The sequence below is a fragment of the Prionailurus viverrinus genome, chromosome C1, assembly GCF_022837055.1.
Source record: "Prionailurus viverrinus isolate Anna chromosome C1, UM_Priviv_1.0, whole genome shotgun sequence".
Taxonomy (NCBI): Eukaryota; Metazoa; Chordata; class Mammalia; order Carnivora; family Felidae; genus Prionailurus; species Prionailurus viverrinus.
In genome coordinates this window covers 155,249,364-155,266,741 of record NC_062568.1, presented here as the reverse complement: position 1 = coordinate 155,266,741, position 17,378 = coordinate 155,249,364, and the positions used below count along the sequence as shown (strand labels likewise).

Here is a 17,378-nt window from a genome sequence, read left to right as displayed (position 1 = left end):
CTTTGAGCACATAGTTTGTCATCTTGCAACTAAACGATGTGTCTTTATCAGAAAATGACTCAGGGGGAAGGCATTCATCTAATTTGTCACTTGGACACCCATTAAGATAATTTGGTTGTTGCATAGGGATAAAGTTGAAGATTTGCAAAATGGAGTACACCACTTTTAGTAAGCAGGATCACATTGTAAACTATTAAAAAAAACATAATTTGCTCTGTAATTAAATTCTAATAAGTACTTTACTTCTGGTCATTTTTCATTAGCAGATGTTGAACTTTCTGAGAAGAGAAAATCCTCTAGCTGAATTTAGTATCTACAGCAAAATCGGGGGCTTCAAGTGAAAAGCAATAAGCTTTAATAAAATTATCTGGGAGAAAAACCCTTTCATCAGAAGAACTTACATCGCTGCAGACCCAGCTGAGACCCTGTCTGCAGCTTGGCTGATACGATCAGAGCTAGCCTGGAACAGAGTGAAAGGGACAACTGATGAATTATTGTAGAAAGAGCAGAGATCATAAAACCCTTCTCTACAGAAAGGTACATATGGAAGAAGGAAGGTGTTAAATATATTAATTTTAGTGTCCCAAAGTTATTAGAGAGTTAGTGTGTGTATGGTTGAGTGCTCAAGTCAAACAGTATAATTACAATACTCGGGATCCTTTTCTACACTGATACAGGGGTGATGTTGCTCAACAAGGAACAGATTTGTTAACCAGAATTACAAGATAGGTTCAAATGTAAATTTCTTTTGAAACTAAAGAATAAAATCTTGTTAATCCAACTACTCTCAGGCTGTCCTGAAGGGTTCAGCGAAATCACCAACTGGTGTGTAGTGAAGGGAATATGAATCTGACCTGTGAGATCTTTTTCCAACTAAATTCTAAGTCCTTGGAAGTCAAGGATGAAGTATTAGATGTCAACATTCCCCTCAGGGTTTATATACTCACAGGGCACCAAAATGAGCTGGGGCCTTTTGAAAATTTTTGCTGCCTAGACTCTATTGCATATATGCAGGTTCACTTGCTCTGAAGTAGGGCCCAAGCACTGGTATTTTTACATTCCAGTTTGTACCCAGAGTTAAGAAGCACTGGGCTGACATAGGCAATGCTCATATAATATGCAGGGAATGGGGAAGGTTTGTTTCTAATAGTAGAAGTATCAATCCCATGGTCATTCAGATTCCAGATTTAGCACCGTCTTGAATTTCTATCTCTTTCTAACATCCTTTAACGTTGCCTCATCCCACCACTACCAACCTACACAACTGTTTGTTCTTCTTTGATTTATTTTTTTCTTTCTCCTTATGTTGTTGTCTAAATCCAGGCACATTTACTAATTTCTGTAGAAAAAACTTTCCCAGCTAATGCTGTTTTCTGTCTCTCACATATCTTTTTATTCTGTTGATAAATGCTAGAAAAGTTCTCATCAAGTTTTGCCTCCCCTCAATAACTTCCAAAGGCTTTGAGACCTGGAACCATCTATCCCTACACAGTCTACTAGTTACTTAAGGTGACATTACTATTGCATTGTTTTTGTCAGCAAACTAGATTCTTGCCCAATAAATTAGTGAAATTTATTGCTCATTACAGAGACTTTCTGAAAGACCCATTAACTCTTCAATAGAAAGCATCAAACAGGGGCACTTGGGTGGCTCAGTTGGTTAAGTGTCTGATTCTTGATTTCGACTCAGGTCATGATCAAGCCCTGAGATCAAGCCCTGCATTGAGATCGAGCCCTACATGGTCGGGTTCTGCGCTTACAGTGTGGCGCTTGCTTGGGATTATCTCTCTCCTCTCTCTGCCCCTCCCTCCCTTGCACTCTGTCTCCTCTCAAAATAAATAACCATTTTTAAAAAAGCATCAACAGTTTATACCTAAAGACTTTTTTTAAACCTCTCAGCTCAAAATCCTCAAAGTCTTCTCCTTGCAGTGCCCACTAATTCTAAGCTACTGTATTGTTGCCCTTACCCAATCCTAAGTAAGTTCCACACTGAAAGACTTATTTAAACCAAAAATCAAGTTCTCAATAAAATCTAACCTTCCTTGTCTTCACACTCTGAGACACCAACAAATTTCTTGAGGAAGTCTTCTTAGTTACCTACCTGAAAAACAAACTCAACACTGTTTTATCAATGTGTTGAGTTAGTGACATTTCAGAAGGCATTATTCTACATTTCTTCAATTCCAACAGAACAGGGTGCCAGCATCTTTCTTGGTCTGACATTCCAGATCTTGCAATAGCTGAACCCCAGATATCTTTCTTACCTTATCTCTTGCTGTTCTATTTTACCTACCCTATGTTCCAGACCATCTGGGTGAACTTCTACTCTTTGCAGACATCATGACTTTTCTTATTACATGCTATTCCCTCATACTGAAATCCCCCATTTATTTTGATTTTCACCAGAACTAACATTTGTGGGAAACTTAAAATTAAACAACTGGGATTGGATGACCTCTATGGTCCCTTTGACTCTTTTAAGATCTATTATGGAGTCTGTACTAGCAGTGACAGAAGGAGTGAGAGATGGAAGAAGAATTGGCTGGAAGAATGGAGTGGTGTTGATTAATTATATATGCACCACAAGACAACCGGACTGGCTACTATTTTTTCCTAATTTAGAGATATTTACATACCTGTGAGTTCACTTTACCTTTCTCCCACTGTTTGTTAGGTTCACCCTAATATAGCTTTTCTGTAATCTCAGTATATGAACTTTAGATTCTTTATTCTCCAGGATCGTGAATGTGGTGTGCAAAATGAAATTCAATTGGCCTAGTGAGATGTGTGCTTCATTAAGACAGATTGATTCATTCTTAGTATTCCAAGATCTTTTAGGGACTTCAACATTGGAAGCAACTTCATTTATCTGCAAGCCCATTATCTTCCTAGGCAGTAGAGCCAAGCTGACTGATCCGTAGCTGGCTGGTCTCTCTTTGGAAGCCTCTCCTTAGACTGTTTGGGAATTGGTGATGAGAAAAAGTATTTTTGTTTCACTCTGATTCATGAAAGAGAGAGCACATTTATATTCTCTAAGTGAGAATTCAGACCCAAGTGTCATTTATATATCTATTCAAAGGAAGGAGAAGGAGGAGGGGGAGCACGAGGAGGAGGGGGAGGGGGAGGGGGTGAGGAAGGAGCAAGAGGAGAAATTACAAAACAAAAACAGGCTGAAAATGAAATAAAAGGTATAAATATGGAAAAAATACATTAGATGTTCTAAAAATGAAGAATTGAAGTAAAAGACTGAAGATGTGGTAAACTTTACTTTGGGACAGTGGCACAGAGAAAAAGTGACCCATAAAAGAAACTAATAGCCAGAGTGATAAAGTGATTGCAAAATGTGTATTTGAATATATGTGTAATTAAGAAAAACAGAAAGTAGATTGAAGGGCTCCAACAACTGTCTGAAGTGAATTTCTGCAGAAGAAAGCAGAATGATATAGAAGAAATACTTGATAAGAAAACAGGTAACACTTTCAGAATTAAATAAACATATGAGTGCTAAGATTGAAAGTGCTCATTGAATACCAGTCAAGATAAATGAAATTCTGTATATACTCAGACATGTTATAAAGATAAATGAAATTCAGTACATACTCAGACATGTTATGACATTACATTGAACCTGCAAAGGGCAGTACTATGAAGAGTATCTTAAAAGCTAACAGAAATAGAGGATAGATTACCTCTATTACCAAGGAGCAACAATTAGCAAATTTCCCATTAGTACTTAGCAGATATCAGAAGATAATGAGTAACAGCTTCAAAGTACTGACAGAAGAAATAAAATCAAAAATAAAAAGCCTGAAGCCAGAATTAGACATTTCGTAAGACAATTGGGAGGAAATGGTTAATACCAGGCCTGCGACTCATTCATTTCCTACTGGGGACCTGGTTTGGTGGAGGGGAGAGGAGTAGTGAATGACCTTCATCTAACTTCCTTATAAACACGTCGATGACTTTGAACAGGCCTCTTTGCAGTATGATAATGGTATTTACTACAGATAGGGAGTCTTTATCTAGAAAATGGTTTTTTGTAGGATATCCATGGTGTAACTAGATAGCTTCTTGTAAATGAGCCTGGACTTTATGGATGTATATGCTGGGGGATGGGGGCTGGTCATCTAGACATTCCCCTATCTCTGCAATTATCAGAGTATTAGATGAAAGAGCTCCAAATCCCTAATGGCTTCTCTTGCGAACAGTTTAGCATATACTGCTCAACACTGTTCTATCTGAAATGAAAACACATCTTAAAGTGGGGAAAGAAATATTTTTGGAAGCTGCATATGCTGGTTTTGAGTTCCTACAGGAAATGAATGTTTTGCCTGAGCCTCTTGCTTGCCTATATCCTTCAAATCATTAATAAAGTTTGGTGCTGGGTAAGATCTATAATGTGTGGCAATGTTCTTTGACTATTCAACCCTTTGAGTTAACACAGCTATCATTCAAAAATCCTGAACAAATTTTCAAGCATACCTAGGGTAAGAAAGCTTGTCACCAATAGACTCACACTGAATAAACTAAAAACATATTTTAACAAAAGGAAAAATTACCCCAGAGGGAAGGACGATATGAAAGAAAAATGATGAACACAGAAAGTTGTATTTTTTGGCAAAGTTAATTAACTGTTGAAAAAAAGAAAGAAAACATAACAAAACCAGTGAATATGTATAGGTGCTCGTGTGTGACTAAATAGCAAAATAAAAATTCAAAACGGTGCAAGAACACTGTGTGTGCTCATGAGAGGAGGGTATTCAGCAAATAACTAAACCATACTGTTTCTTGTCTTTTGGGGAAGAGGGTACTGAACAAATAACACACTAGAAAAATTTGTATTTAACTCTGCATGTTAAAATGTATGAAAAATCACTAGAAGAATTGCAATATGTAACATCAGCATTTAACTTCCAAATCAATACAGGAAAATATGAAAAAAAGAAATAGAAGGTAGGTAGGGAGGAAAACAGAACATGTAAAATTTAAAAACACAATATCCCAAAATATATATTAATTATAGATAAATATAAACATCTTACAAATAATATTCTTGAGTTAGGCAAATAAATCCTAGACTAAAATTTAAAATACAAAGTGTTATCAAAAAGTTCAATTAATGATTTATATCCTCCTTTCCCATCTGATAAAATTTTGATATTATCTGATTTATTCAATTTGTAGTCTAATAATTTAGTGTTATATTTTATTCCGTAGTGTTTTCCTCTAGAGAATATAATATCTTCAATTATACTTTATTTCATTCATGTTCACTTGTTCAAGTATTTAGCTTTTAATTTGCAAGATATCATGTAGAATCATGTCATAGTACCATCCATTTGATGTTTATAAAACTCAATTTCTCCTTTGAGAGTTCTGTCTGGAGGTTGTAGTAAGATGATTTTTCTATTTTTTTTCCAATCCTGTTTAAAGTACGTTTTTCTTTAAAGAATATTTAAAACCGTTAGAATATGTGTCATATTTTATATGTTCTCATGAATTTTTCTTTATGTCTACCTGATCTATCTAGAGAGAATATGGGTTACGTGATTGGTTTATAATTAAATGACAGGAAAGAAAAAAACAAAAAGGAAAACTATATGGAGCTTTAACAGCTTTAATAGACTGTAGAGTCAAACCTCAACTCACATCTCTTTTTTCTACCAGTCGATTGTCATTTTTGACAATACAAACCAAAAGAAAATGAAATTAGAAAAATAATATAAGGCCACTCATATTTCATCAGGTTGTGTAGTGAGGAATTTAACATTGCCAAAGCAATCTCTAAGCCCTTGAAATGTCATGCTTGATAGGAAGGTCTTTGCTTGCTTGGGGGTCTGGGCCTAGCCAGATAGAAACAGTGTGGTGTAGAAGCTGTGAGCCACATTAACAAAGTGATTTAGGGTAGGGGCTTCGGGTCACATGATGTCAGCTCTATCTTCTGAAGGCTTGGCAGCAGATCCATTACGTGGGCAATCAACCGTGTCCGCATGTAGAGCCCCAGTAACGGCTGCAGACGCAAAGGTTCAGGTGAGTGTCCCTGACTGGCGCTCCTCTGTACATGTTATTACATATCAACACCAGGTTAGTAACTTGGTCTTGACACCAAGGGAAGAGGACAGTGGAAGTTCCATGGTTGGGGTTTTTCCGGGACTTGGTTCTAGGTTTTTCCCTTGGCTGATTTTAATATGTATCCTCTAGTTGTAATAAATAGTAATCACAGGTTTAGAGTTCAGTGATTTCTGTGAGTCCTCTTAGAGAATTATTAAAACCGAGGGAGGTTTTGCAAATGCCCTTAACTAGTAACTAGGTAAAATAAAAATAGTGAATGCATGCTCAGGTATGCAATTATAAGTTTATTTCCTTCACCATGACTTGTAAATAATGAGCAAGTATTGTTGAGTATCAGCTTAATATGTACATGGAGAATTGTCTAGGAATCAATTTTAATTTTAACCAAGACTATTGGTGAACATTCCCTATACGAACAAACTGCTTAATCCGTGCAGTTTTAAAGTGTTTAAAAAAACAGGCAGCCTTACTTAATATCAACAATACGAAGTAACTGGCAGGTATTTCAAAGACTGCTTTTGTGTGTGTTTTAGCAGCAAATTTTGTTGACATTCACTGGAAACCCATCTTTAGGGCAGAAAATTTGGCAGATACTTTGTTCAGCAGGTTGCTTGACAACTGTGTATGAAAAGCAATTTTTTGCCTTTCACAGGGACTGGTCAAAGGCTGAAGTTTGCTTTTGGTGACATTGCGTTAATTGTCTCCCTTGAGGCTGCCAGAGCGCTAAAGGCAGGTTAGCATTTCCTGACTCTTGCTTCCTCTTGAGTCCATGCTTCTTGCCTTCTAATAGCACTGTTTATGCCTGCAGCATGGCTGGCTGCCACCTTCCCTGCTTTGCTGGGACTTCCTCTTTCACCTTTACTTACGCCTGTCTACTGAATTTATGGGAGAAAGTGTCCAGTTACTTTAGTCTAGTTAGCTGCAGTTGATGCTAGATGGGCAGGATGGTTAGTTTTGAGGAGAAGCAGGGTTAGTAGAAGGTGAAGCTCTTGCTCAAAACTCTATGACCCTTCTGCTTAAGGTATTTTGTTCCCTCAGTAGATTATGGTGCTTTGTTATATTTATTTTCAGTATACATTTTTGGTGTAGAACTCAGATGTCTCAGAAAGACTGAGGAGATAATCCTAACAGACAACAGTATTTCACTTTGGGAATTTTTTTTTCTTCTTTTGATACACAAGGTCAAAGGTCAAAACCTGTAGGGAGCCAGAGGGCATGAGAAATGAAAAAAAAATCATGATGATCTTATACTTTTCTTGTATCATTTTAACAGTGTTTTCAAATAAACCCCAAACTGTCTCTGTTGAATTGGGGTGTTTTTTCATAGGTTTTCATAAGACAAAAGTATGCGTTAATCTTTTGTTCCACTTTACTTTGTTTTCCAGGGACTGACCCTCATACTGTTGATTTGCTAGTAAAAGACCCACTCACGGTGGCAAACTCAGGATGTGTGTGCATATGCACATGTGTGTACGGTATGAAAATACTCTGATCATTCTATTTTTTCTGACCATTCTAAAGAAGATAAAGGCTGAATATTTATTCCTATTTAATTCTACTCATTTATTTAGTCTTCCCAGTGTCTATTTCCTTCTCCTCAGTCCACAGTAACTTCATATTTATTTGGAAACCATATTTTTCTTGTATTCTCAGTTTGGAAAGGATTGATCCCCTAGCTGACTTAACATATCACCATGTCCTATTCCTCTGGACATAGGAAACAGTTAATGAAGCACTTTGGGCCATGAAGGAAAAGCACATCCTGGAATATATGTAGGAGCAACCGGAATAAATCCCTTTTAGGGTCCCCGGATCATATTGTGTGAGGATGAGAGGTCAGTAATTTCCGTATCATTTTGCTACTACAGAGAGATAATTAAAGTTGTTGATTGTTAGTGTAGGCACCTAAAGATGAAGATGATATTATAGATGCTGGACAGATAGACAAAGGGAAAATATACGTCAGTGACACTCTCTAGCAGCTAGATCAAACCTTACCTAAAGCCTACCTCTTATCCTTTTCTTCTAGAGTCACTGGGACATAATTGACATATAACATTATATAAGTTTAAGGTGTACAGCCTATTGACTTGATACACGTATATGTTGCCAAATGATTACCACCAAAGATCAATGTACCTGAAGCCAATCCCTCCTATATTTTCAGTTACATGAACCAATATATTTTTTATTAAGCTATTTTAAGTTTTTGTCTGGCACTTTAAAACATTAAAGTCCTACAAGATAGTCCTACAAATATATAGAAAATATATAATATACATAGAAGTATATATATATATATATATATATAGAAAAAATATATAAATATATATATGATATATATAAAGAAAATATATAATCTAATTATAAAAGTTTCTTTATTAATAACTTTTTTCATAAGAACTAGGCAGAAATAATTATTTTACTTTACTAACATAAAAATAATATAGAAGAACCTGGTTGAGATTTACAGGTTTCCAAACCTTAACTCTACTTATCCTTGGGCTGAGTAGCTGTGCTGGTCAGTTGAATCTGCTCTAATGGTTTTCATTGTGCTTCTTTAGCTGGCCTGGATCAGCCTCCTACTGTCTTATTCTTGCCTGCTCTTCTCTCTACCTGCTGCATCTCTACTTATGCACGCCAGCAGTACCCTGACATGGGATGGAAAAAAACAATCAGAAAACCAGCATCCCATTTTAGCTGGTTGGATGCAATCCAGATAAATTCACTATCCAGTAGAATCAATCAGTAGAAGAAAGTCATTATGAAAGTATGTCTCACTTGCTTGTTTTCTCTTCCCGACAGGCTAAATATTTAATAAGAATCCAGGTGTTATTTATTCATTTTTATTAGGTCCTCCTGACACCCAATCCTACATTGTGATGGGCAATTAAGGTAAATATACGCTTAAGGGAGAAAACTTTGCTTCTGGGAAACTATTTTCACACCAATCCCAGTCCAATTGAGTTATAGCTTAAATATCTCTTGCTTAAAATATTTATTTATAGGTTGTAGATATACTTTTAACTATTTGTATTCTCTTATTCATGAGAAAATTAGAGACTCTGATTGGTAGTGAATCTTTTTCTCTGCCAATATGCAATTAATATTGTCATTGATTTTGTTATCTACAGTGGTGTTGTTGCTTATTAAAGTTTCTTAGAAGCTCTGCGATTGCTTGCATGTAAATAAATTACAACTACAGAGTTGTTTACTATGCTTTGAATATTTGTACTTCTTTACATGGTTTAATCTAAATGTTAGTTGGTTATGAAATTTTCAAGGATGGCTCACTTAACATTTTCAGGCTTTTTTGAAAGAGTGAAAATTGATTAAATAGAATGCCCTGAAAACAATGAATTTGATCGACTACATTTCAGTCAACCCATATAATTACAGTGGCCATATTTCCCTAACTCCTATTAACAACAATAACAACAACAGTCAATATGTACTGAGTGTTTACTCTGTGCCAGGCATTGTTCTAAGTCCTTTACAGAAAACAATTCATTAAGCCAACCGTATTATTTGCAATATTATTTCCCCCATTTTACAGACAAAGAAACTGAGGCCAGAGAGGTTATCTGCTTAAGGTTTTAGGAAAATAAGTAACTACTGAGTAAATATGCAAATTTCCATCTCCCTTACCTTGTTCTACCCCCTGCCTTTGAAGGAATAAATCTTTGTTTATTTACTGCTGTATCCCAGGCTTAGAACAGTGATAAAACAGTGGGTAGGTAATGCAGACTGAATGAATGAAGTTTAGCACCAGTGTTAAAAAACAGGGAATGTAGCATCAGATCCTTGCTCTTACCCTGATGCTATGCTGCTTCAAAACCAATGAGCAGCAAATAGAACTCTGCACTATGGAAAAATAAGAAGAGATATTTAATTTTTTTTATATGTTTACTTATTTTTGAGAGAGAGACAGAGACAGAGTGTGAGAGGCAGAGGGGCAGAGAGAGAAAGAGACACAGAATCTGAGGCAGGCTTCAGGCTCTGAGCTGTCAGCACAGAGCTGGAAGTGGGGCTCGAACTCACAGACTGCGAGATCATGACCTGAGCCGAAGTCAGATGATTAACTGACTGGGCCACCCAGCCACCCCAAGAAGAGATATTTAAAGTAATAACTTAGGGGGGCTCCTGGGTGGCTCAGTTGGTTGAGCGTCTGACTTCCGCTCAAGTCATGATCTCACAATTCGTGGGTTCGAGCCCCGCGTTGGGCTCTGTGCTGACAGCTCAGAGCCTGGAGCCTGATTTGGAGTCTGTGTCTCCCTCTCTTTCTGCCCCTGCCCTGCTTGCTTGCTTGCTCTCTCTCAAAAGTAAATAAAAACATTAAAAAAGATAAAATAGTAACTTAGGAATGTTGGCCACATCTGGAACTGTGATTAGCATCTTACATCCCCAATCTCTAATTCTTCCAAAGAATCCTGAAGGGTAGGAATACTTATTTCTTGTTTAGAGTTGATTAAACAGGGACTCAGAGAGGTCAAATGACTTACCTAAAAGCCTTATGATTAATAAAGATTGGCGCCTGAGTCTGATTTTCCCTTTTCACATAAATTCTTAGGCTTCTTCTCTTAAACTCTAATTCCTTTATTATATATGATAACAATAGCCAATAGCTTATTAAAAGAGATGCATCATTGTCACTGTTTTACATGCTTTTATCATGTAATAAATTTCACTTTAGAGCTCCGTGAGGTAGGCACTATTATTAAGACTTTGCCAGGCAAGAAAATGGATGTGGCACATGCTTGAGGTCATATAGTTCGTCACGAAGAAAAGAAAGACCAAACCCAGGCCTTTCCACACCGTCCCGAGCTGCCTTCCTTCCAGAAGTCCCACCCAGAGCTTGGCACAGTGGGTGCTCAGTCAGGGCTTGCCGGCTTGGAAGCATCAGAAAAAATATGTGATAAATTTAGCTTCCGTACACAAATATTTTCTCAAACTCTAATCCTTTCTCTTTACTGTAAGGATCCTTCTTTAAGCAATGACTGCTGGGTACCTACACCATTTGGATAACTGCAACCCTTCCCTTGATTTTGTCCGCAAATAATGAGTATAAATAGGTGAGTCATGCTGCTTCCTTTGGTGTTTCCATGTCCAAAAAGGCAAAAATGGTAAAAATTAACTGTCTATCGACTATGAAGATAAAACACAACTTTTGAGCTGACTGGAATTCCTTGGAGCACAGTTTTGTGTGAATAGTTTTGAGATATTTCTACCAATAAAGACTATAGTAATTCTTGCAATTATTCACGGTATGTTCTTTCAAAATAAAATCACTTTGTAAGTTTTATTAGTAAGAGATGATACAGAACCTTAGGCACTGATTATCATGATCCTCACCACCTTGTTATTGTTGTTATTATTGTTGTTTTTTGCCTTTTATGAAAGTATTTCTTTAAGAGATCTTTTTTTTTTTTAAGTATGGGTTTTTATTTAATTACTGCCTGATGAATAAATGTTTTCAGTCTTTGGAGGTAAATGTTGCATTCATACTTCTGGTTTCACATTTATTAATTTTTGGGGCGCCTGGGTGGCTCAGTTGGCTAAGCATCAGACATCAGCTCAGGTCATGAACTCATGGTTCGTGGGTTCGAGCCCCGCGTCGGGCTCTGGGCTGATGGCTCAGAACCTGGAGCCTGCTTCCGATTCTGTGTCTCCCTCTCTCTCTGCCCCTCCCCCGTTCATGCTCTGTCTCTCTCTGTCCCAAAAATAAAATAAACGTTGAAAAAAAAATTTGTAAACAGGTGAAGACTTTCTTTTGGCTTAAAACACATACAATAAATGAAAGTGCCTAGCATTTAACAGTAATTTCTACAATAGCAGTATCTAAAAAGGTTTTAAAAGTGGCACTTTCATTAAGAATTTTCTTCACCTACGTTTCTATTCCTCAGGACTAAAGAGAAAAAATGCCTAGATCATTTTCTATACTCTCTGGAAAATAATTGGTTTACTCTTGAGGAATATAAACTTGAAAGCCATATAGAGATTTTAGGTAAACTAATCAACTATTACCATATTCTCCTTAATATGACTATGGACTTTGAACCTTGACGGAGAACTAGCTTTGCAGATATCAGCCTCCCATCCTATTTCAGCTTTTCAAATAGGCTTTTTTTTAACGTACAACAATTTTTGTGGTTATTTAAACATTCTTAGAGTAACTCCATTTGGGCACATGGATGAAATACCAGCTGGATGTTACCCTCTAGTATGATTGGGATACTATTCTCCTTCTCCACATAATGTTATATTTTTCATTCCCAGGGTCAACTAATTTTATTTATTGCCACTGCTGGTAGCCCTTAAATATATAAGAATCTCCATATACATCTGTATAAAATAAAGCCTTGACATTATTTCTTCAAAACAGCAATCATTTGCATTTAGCAGGCAGAGCAAATTTATCTTTCTGTATAATGCTGCTACATCTTAAAAAGGCAATATCATAAATGAGATTATCCCTTCAGAAAGCAATCCCAGACTAAAATAAATCAAGATATGGAAACCTTACAAGTGGCCTTTAATATATTGGATATTACCAGAAAGTATGTGCAACTCAAATGTTCTAAGACAACAATTTATTGTTGAATTCTCAATGTAGGTTTTCCTTTTAACAATATATTATCAGTCTCTATCCAATAGAGTTAATAATCTCCCATCCTTTTGTAGCTGTGAAAATCAGCCTAGGATCATTCCAGTTGAAGTCTTCCAGTCCAGTTCCTTCTTTATAGTGATGGGGAAACTGAGGCCCAGAGAGCGAACAGTGAATAACAAAGATAAGAAACTACTCCATCTAAGTCACTAAGGATTTTTCTCGTGACACTATACTGATTGCATCTAAGTATTCCTTATATAAAACTCTATCTCCAACTGCCATGTAATCAAAAGGAATACAATAAACCTTTAATATGTGGAGTGCTTTAATATGTGGACTGTTTTTACATTTTTTTTTGACTAATGAAAATATTCTACAGAGTTTTTTCTAAGAGTAGATAAAAAAATACCCTGATAATTAAATAACTGTCCCCAAGATTGAGGTTATTCCAATGAGATGAAGGACAGGATTCCAACCCTGAAAATTTTTGTCTTTTCTTGGTTCGTAGATAAATGGGGGAGCAGATGGAGAAAGGAGAAAAGGCACAGCCGGGGGAACAGCAAATTCATGCCATTCTCTATCCTCCTTCTGACCATATCCATTAGCATATAATCTTCATGGTAAAAGAAAAGAAGGCAAAATTCAAAGTATTTCTTTAGTCTCAAAGAGACTATGAAAGGATTGGGAGGTACTTTTCTAATAATCCAGCTGATACTTTAAATATCTTTAGCATGTCCCCAATCAATGCAACATTCAGGCTCAAACATAGCCCTTGAAGCACAAAGTAGGTCTCGTCTTTTTAGTACCTGAAACGTTTCTATTGCTAGTTAAGCTTCTACTCTTGGAAACTTGGTTTTTAATAGAATATTGTTCTGATGGTATATGAGTCACACATAGACATTTCAGAGTCCCTTTTATTTCCACTCTGAATGAAAACCAAGTGAGAACTAGAATAAAAACATATAAGCTAATTTAAATATTTAGCATGGTTCCTGGCAATAGTAAGAAGTCAGTAAATGCCATTAGTAATAATATAGACAACACTTTAAATTATAATTAACAGTGTTAGTGTTCCTATTTTTATTATGTAAAATCATATAGTTTCTAACATGTTTAGGTATTTTTTCCCCACAATGCTCCAGTACATCAGTCTTGAGACATTAGTCAGGTGAGGAACTGTGTTTACTTAATTGCCCAAAACAGCAAGGCGATACAGCAGCTGGAAAGGTCTTGACCGTTTCTACTCCATATAGGGAACTCTTCTTCTTCCATATAAGAGGAAGAGACAGAATACACAGAAGTTTTTTCACCTCTTAACTTGTTTGAAGACGAAAAAAAGATCTATCTTAAAAACATCCAGTCTTTCCTTTTAAGACCACACCACAATTTTAGGAAGTAATCCCTAAGTTACCATAATGAGAGGCCAGCAGAGTAGAATCAGGAATGTTCTTGATGAAACAGTCCTACATACTAATGGCTTTGTCTAATGCTGAAATAACATCTAAAGATTCACAGTCCTCTCCATCTACTGGGGGACTACTTTCTTCCCTCTCTTCCTCACTGCTGTCTCCCAGGCAGATGATTTTAGTATAATACCTGTAACTACTCAAGAGCTCTCTCCTGACGTGTACTTTGTTCTCTGAACCCTTTTAAGTTGTAGCTTCTCTGATTATTTTGGTCCCAGAGTTTCATGCCTTTTACACACTGTTATTCTAAATTCCATGAGTCACTTATTGGCTCATAATACAGGTCTTTCAAACCCCTTTGAGTTTGTACATTCTGTTCTATACTATTTGCCCCCATTTTTGTAACATTAGCCAAATTCACTAATATGAAAGCTGCTGAGGATGGTTCAAAATGAAAATAATGGGCTAGCTGAGGAGTAAATAATACTTATTTATGAGTGACAAAGTTTTGCTCACAAACTTGGCTTATGGTGTAAGTAGTTTTTTATGATAACTATGTACCCTATTAAGCAGCAAAAACAAAAGAAAACAGAAGACTAAATAAAAAAAATGGTTAAAAATGAGCAGAAGTTTCCTTTTGTAAGCAAATGTGCTTTTCCTTGAAATGTAAAAAGTCATATTTGCTCATTAACTTTCTTTATAATATAGTACATTTGCAGCAACCAACTTTCTATTTGAAATACACATTTTCCAAAACATGTTAAGGATGTGTTAAGTAGAACAAATAAGCTGACTTGGCATTTTTTCTAACATCCTTCTGATATGTTTTCTTACACTGAAGAGGCTGGGAAGCTAAAAATGACTTTCTAGCTCCTTTGGAGTTAGGTTTCCATACATAATTTTTATTCTTTTTTTTTTAATGTTTATTTATTTGAGAGAGAGAGAGAGAACACACATAAGGGAGGGACAGAGGGAGGGGCAGAGAGAGAATCCCAAGCAGACTCCATGCTGTCAGCACAGAGACTGACATGATGCTCAGTCCCACGAGCCTGGGATCATGATCTGAGTCAAAATCAAGAGTCAGATGCTTAACCGACTGAGCCACCCAGGCACTCCCAGATGTAATTTATTTTCTAAAAATCCGATGAATATGCTCAAGACTTAAAATTCAGAACTTCAACAGTTTAACAGGGAGCAGTGGTATGTGGGTCCCTTTTGCTCATGGGAAACTTACAGAAATGGTGTTCTCTTGGAGTTCACAGTGCCAGCTACTAAGGTTCTACTTAAGGCAGGAATTTTCTAGAAGCAATAGTTTTGGGATGGACTTCCTGAATTCTTCAGCTTCCTGGTTTGAGTAACATAGCAGTTTCCTTGGTGGTATTGTTCTGGTAGCCAACCCTTGAGACTAGCCTACAGCCTGTTTTTATTGCTTCCCTCTCAAACAATTTTGTCAGCCTAATTCCCTCTAAAAAGTCACTTTCTGCTTATGAGTATAGAGTGGTTTTTGCAACAGAACTCTTGCTGATTCAAGTTTGAGGTCCTGAAATTAAACTTTAAGGTACGGAATATTTTTTAATATTCTTCAAAGTTATCATCCCATTCCTCAGAGTCCTCTCTTTTCCTAAGCAGTGCCATAATTTTCTACCCACCTATTGTTATTCAGTAACTCACAGAGGCAGATTCTTCATTCAAAATTTGGCTAAATTAACCAAATATCTTTGCCACTTTTACTACCACGTTCCATGATTTATTTGTATCCTTTCTTCTGTTATAAACAGCTTTCCCCTGACTTACTCACAAACCATTCAGAAAACCCATCTCAGATTCCTATATTGGAGTGTGTGTTGCCTGCAATCAGAAAGATTATACTATTCAAGATTCAATAATATAGAGGTTCTGGGTTTTTTTTTTTCACAAAGATGAGGTGGCATAGTACAAATTTGAAAACAAGTAGATCTAGACTTGAAAACAGGTTCCACCATTTTAATTATCATTGGTGTGACTCTGGAATAATTATTCAACTTTTTTGAATCTGTTCCTTGAGATTCAAATACCTCATAGAGTCCTTGTGAAGATTAAAGGTGAACTATATACGTATAAACATAGCCCATGTTTTACCAATTGGAGAATTACATCTTCCTTATTTTATGTAGTGTGTAGATGGAACTATTAAAAGTAAACAAGCTTTATAATATAAACCAAAGGAAGTATTTCCTTTGTCTGTCTCAGGCTATATAAGGAAAAGGAAGCTCTTTCCTGAGATTTAAAGTCTCCCAGGTAGATTGGAAATTACTCATTAAAAAGACCAAGGTAGTAGCAGTGGAGTCTTGCCCAGACAGTTTCACACCGTGTTTCCATTTTTCTGTCTTGGCCCTCGAGCATTCTACCGTTCCTGATTCATTCTCAGGCCAGGTTCCCCAGTATCTTGTTGATATTGGAAGTTCCTTAGTTATCCTTCCAATAGATTATTTTTTATCTAAGTTCTTCATAGTTGGTTTCTGTTGTTTCTTATAAAGAACACTGATTGATAGAGTATTACTTTTCTACTCCATAAAAGATGAAACTAAGCCCACAGAAAGGTTGTGTTACTACTCCAAGGTCACATAGCTAGTAAGTAATAAAGCCATGATTCAACTCGGGTCTTTCACATTGCAAAACTCCAGTAAAAGCTGTTTTTCTGCTTAAACAGAGCTGTGTCTTCTAAGCCCAAATATGTCTAACTGGTCTTATTTCCCTGGAGTATACCCAGGAAGCATCCATTCAAGCCAATCTGAGTTACTTTAAAATAGGAAGGGGAGAAAACAAAAGCCCATACAGTTGTAAAGGAGGAGGATTTGCTACATTGCTTTCAATTCCTTACATCTTGGCACCAAATGGGATAAAACGGAAATTATTGCACTTCTGGGGAGAAAAAAATAGCCCATCACCCCCAAATAAAGCAATAACCTTATTTTAATCCATGAATTAAATTGAATCACATTATCACTTATGTACCAATCTATATAACACACTTAAAATTTAAATGTATGACTCAGAATTTGAATAGACTGTGTATTGTACTTTACATTATAAAATCATCTCGGGACTGCCAATGTGATGTCTGTTGCAGACTCTTACACATTTCTTATTCTTAAATAAAGAAGTATGATTTTCTGAATTATTCTTTTGTAGGACTGTATTCTTTTCTGTTTATACCAAGATTGTATGAAATCCAAGCCAAAGATAGCTGTAAATATCATATATTTATTTCAATTTTGAAATATAAATTTAGAACTAATATATATTTATTACAA

At 36.2% G+C, this 17,378-nt stretch overlaps 1 protein-coding gene and 1 long non-coding RNA gene across 2 annotated transcripts in view; both read right to left on the bottom strand.

Annotated features, from left to right (window-relative positions):
* The window catches only part of NEGR1 (neuronal growth regulator 1), an 840,514-nt gene that overhangs the window by 60,461 nt on the left and 762,675 nt on the right, over positions 1-17,378 (bottom strand). The window lies entirely within an intron of this gene.
* Positions 12,648-14,363, bottom strand: LOC125173959 (uncharacterized). The gene is made up of 2 exons (XR_007155203.1): positions 14,276-14,363; positions 12,648-12,826 (listed from the first exon to the last, which is right to left on the bottom strand). It is a non-coding gene; the product is annotated as an uncharacterized LOC125173959 (long non-coding RNA).